This window comes from Octodon degus, unplaced genomic scaffold (genome assembly GCF_000260255.1).
Source record: "Octodon degus isolate 3935 unplaced genomic scaffold, OctDeg1.0 scaffold00001, whole genome shotgun sequence".
Taxonomy (NCBI): Eukaryota; Metazoa; Chordata; class Mammalia; order Rodentia; family Octodontidae; genus Octodon; species Octodon degus.
The window spans coordinates 23,099,750-23,104,341 of record NW_004524577.1 but is presented as its reverse complement, the minus strand read 5'-3'; positions in this window follow the sequence as shown (position 1 = coordinate 23,104,341).

Sequence of the window (4,592 nt, the reverse complement as noted above, 5' to 3'; positions counted from 1 at the left end):
TTGATTTTTTTTTTTTTTTTTTTTTTTACCCCCGTAGGCCCAGGGATTGAACTGAGGACCTTGAGCTTGCCAGGCAGGCACTTATTCCACTGAGCTATCTTCCCAGCCCTTCCACTGGGTTATGAGTAAAGGTTTTTGTTTTGTTGTACTTATTAATGTTTTTAGGGGAACCTGCTCCCAATGTGTGGTATGGATCAGCAGCTGTTTGCGCCCTTGGAACATCATGAAGACCCTGATAAAACCACAGAAGCAGAATGTTTCCAAAAAATATTTTGCTAGGGTCGGCGACACAGCTCAACAGAATAAGTGCCTGCTTTGGCAAGCGCAAGGACCAGGGTTCGATACCCGGTCTCACATGCCGAGCTGGCCCTGCCTCTTGGGGCGTGCTGACCCAGTGACCAACTGAGTCTGGGCGTGGTGGCACACACCTGTGATACCAGTGCTGGGGAGGCTGAAAACAAGAGGATCACCGGTTGAAGCTCTGTACCAAATACATAAAATGGAAATATGTAATATATTACATATAATGTGTGTGTATAGGGGCTGGTGAGATGGCTCAGTGGTCTAAGGCACCTACTTAGAACAAGCTTAGCAAAGCACAGGGACCACGGTTCAATCCCCCAGCACCACATGCCAGCCAGCCCCGCCCCCTGGTGAGCTGAGCTGGCCATACACACACACACACACACACACACACATAAATAAATAAATAAAATTTAAAAAAAAAATGTGTGTGTATATATATATTGCCAAGGGGGGAAAACTTACTCTTATTCAACTTAAAGTCAATAATGTTGGAGATGGCAGAGCTGGGTAATATCTGATCAGCTTCACAGTAATTTACTGTGGGTCATTCCCTGGACGTGTGTGATAACAGTTCCCTGGATTAAGTCCCAGAAAGTTGAAGGCTGATCTTTCACAGGTGTCTGATGGGTGACTAAAATGGGATGAAAGATTTGGTATCTCTGTCTTGAGACTGTGTGTTTCCTTTGCTGTCTTAATACTTGGGTCAGATTCTGCTCAGTTCTAGAAGTAAACATGTTGATCATTTGAAAATTATTTGTTCCCTGGGCATAGTGATTTTGTAATCTCAGTGCTCTGGAGACTGAGGCAGGAGGATTGTGGAAAATTTGATGCCAGTTTGGGCTACTATAGGGAGTTCAAGGCTAGCCTGAACTAAATAGCCAGACTGTCTCGGAAAAGAAAAAGAAAAGCAAGCAAGGTTTGTTCAAGACTACACTGCAGGGCTGGTGAGATGGCTCAGTGGTCTAAAGCACCTACTTAGAACAAGCTTAGCAAAGCACAGAGACCGCGGTTCAATCCCCCAGCACCACATGCCAGCCAGCCCCACCCCCTGGTGGGCTGAACTGGCCACACACACACACACACACACACACAAATAAATAAATAAACTTTAAAAAAAAAAAGACTACACTGCAGCTGAGGAGATAGCTCAGTGGCGTAAGCACCCGCCTGGCAAGAACAAGGTCCTGATTTCCTCAGTACAAAAAGAAAAAAAAAAGAAAGGCTATGCTGCAAAATCCAGCATGGTGACACCTCTCTAATCCCAGCACTTGTGAGGCTGAGACAAGAGGATCACTGGTAGTTTGAGGCCAGCCTGGACTACAGAGTGAAACCCTGTCTCAAAAAAACACTACAATGCAGGGTTAACTTGGCTGCTGCCCCTTGGAGCTGGTAAGATTTCTTCTCTGTCTCCCAGTTTTCTTGCCCCATTCTGACACTTTTTCACAAATAGTAAGCCCAAGCACCTGAAGTCATTCAGCACCCAGACCCATTAGGTCAGGATGTTTTATGCAGGATAAAGAGGCCAGATATGAAAATTCAATCCCTTCTAGTTGGTGATGATCACCTGGTGCTCCAAGTGTCACAAGAAAAATAACCTGGGGGCCGGGGAGATAGCTCAGTAGAATAAGCGCCTGCCTGGCAAGTGCAGGGTCCTGAGTTCAATCCCTGATACCGCAAAATAAATAATCTTTTGGAACCATGCCTCAGGCAGATGGATATTACCAGACTTTTACTCAGCCCCACAAATAAAAACCTGCTGCCCTCACTTTTTTCTGAGTGTGGGTTACAAAGTGAGTTCAAGGACAGCCTGAATTGCATGGTGAAACCTTATCTCAAAAATATAAAACCTATTTGGTGACAAAAATGATTCTCCAAGACTATGTTCACTTTTGAAATGTGGGTAGACTGTCAGATACAAAAGTTACATTTTTTGTTATATAGGTCTTGCTTTATCTTGGTCTTAACCATCCAGCAGAAAAGTATAAAAACAAGGTATAACAAGTAAAGCCATATTAATATGCTGAGCTGTAAAAGGCTCAAGTCAACAACTTCTGACATTGCTGTTCATGTGGATAACCCACTACTATTATAGACTACTGGACTATATTGGATTACTTTGCTGAATTCATGCACCTACAATATATGAATGGCAATGGAATACCCACCTCTGATAAAACTAAACAAAAAAGGGGGATATAAATGAAGGTCTATTTTGTAGTGAAAAATATATATATTTGTATAAAAATAGTTAACATAGATATACAGCTACTTTCTCTTAGTTCAATGAGAAGAAAGTTTTGAATAGTGTTTAGACAAGATATCATGTCTGCATCTTGTACTATGAATATTACAAAGACAACATTATACCGTGTATTAATTATTGTAACTGTCCTACTAACCTGTTTTGAAACTGTATCATTACTTCTTTCTCAATAAAATTGATACATATAAAAAAAGAAATGTGGGTAGAAGACTGCACGATACAGTAATATACAAATGTTGCCCATCCTTCTGAGGGGGTGGCTAAAATTGTATTGGTACATTTTAGTTCTACATAGTAATACTTATCCTAGGGAAATTGTACCTGTACATGATGTCATAATTCTTTTTTCCCATTTGTCTCCCCCTTCTCTGTTCTCCCACCTTATTTACAAAAGCCTTGTTTCCATTCCTTTCCTTTTTTCCTTGTCTCTTTCTTCCTTTTACCCTCCCCTATTCCCATCTTCCCTTTTCATTTGAACATTTCTTTCCTGTTTCCCGGTATCTGTTATACAGTTTGGTCCTCATGTACACTTTCCATTTCTCACGCCAGAGAAACAATACAGTATTTCAATATGTGTGTTTGATTTATTTCACTTAAGACTGTGGTCTCAAGGTGCATCCATTTAGCTAGAAATGTAGACTCCATTGTATAAAAACACCACAACATTCATCTTTTGATTTGTTGTTTCTAAGATTTAGCAAATACAAACTGTTTGTGATAAACATAGATATGCATATATCACTGCGGTATGATGTTATTAATTCTTTCAGGGAGATACCAAGAAGGGGGATAGCTAGCTGGAGTGAAACCTCTAGTTTTAGTTTTTTGAGTACTCTTCATGCTGATTTCCACAGCGGTTACACCAGTCTGCATGCCAACAGTGCAAAAGAGTTCCTTTGCCTCACAGTTCTGGCAGCATTTGTTATTGCTGATTTCTTGATGGTAGCCATTCCTTCTGGAGTGAGATGGAATCTCAGCATTATTTTAACTTGCATCTCTCAAATGACAAGTGATGTTGGAAATTTTTTGTTGTTGTTGTTGTTCCACAGTTCAAACTTAGGACCTTGTGCTTGCCAGGTTGGCACTTAGGCCACTGAGCTATCTCCTAGGCCCTGACAATCTTCTCATGTATTTGCCAGTTTGTTACGGCCTGTGTCTAGATATACCCCCAGAGTCTCATGCAGTCATCGGTGGGGCTTTTTCAGAAGTGGCTGAATCTAGAGTGACTGAATCATGGTGCAATCCGAGGATTAAGGCTGTGATTGCTAAATCAATTCACTGATTGGTTTCACACTGCCCTAACCTGGTAGCCTGGATACAGCATGAGGGACAGAAAGAGGCTTGGCCATTCCTGTATTGCTTTTGTTACTTTCTGCTCCCATGAAGTGCTCTGGTGAGAAGCCCCCCGCCCTTAGAGCAGATTATGGCCTGAAAGCTCTGTAAACTATGAGTTAATGACCTTGCCTCCCTTAACTTGTGCGTGTTGGGAGTTTTGTCTCAGTGAGAGAGAAGTAACTAGACACCATTTCTAGTTCATCTCAGAAAGGTCTAGTCATTGCAGATGCCCTTTTTGGATTGAGTCTTTAAATTTGGGGGTATCTGTTTTTGGTGTTTTTTTGTTTCTTTTTGATATAGGATCTTGCTACATAGCTCCTCCTGGCCTCGAATTTAAGGAGATCCTTGTGATTTAGCCTCCAAGTACTTGGATGACAGGTGTGCTGCACCACAGCCAGCTGATTTGTTTGACTTCTTAATATATTCTAGATATTAGCCCTTTGTCTGAGGAACAGCTGGAAAAATTTTTTTCCCACACTAGGTTGTGTCTTTACTGGCTTCTTTCGCTGTGAAAAAAAGCTTTCAATAAGATGAGATCCGGGCTGGTGGGATGGCTCAGTGGTCTAAAGCACCTACTTGGAACAAGCTTAGCAAAAACAAAGGGACTGCGGTTCAATCCCCCAGCACCACATGCCAGCCAGCCCCGCCCCCTGGTGGGCTGAGCTGGCCACACACACAAATAAATAAA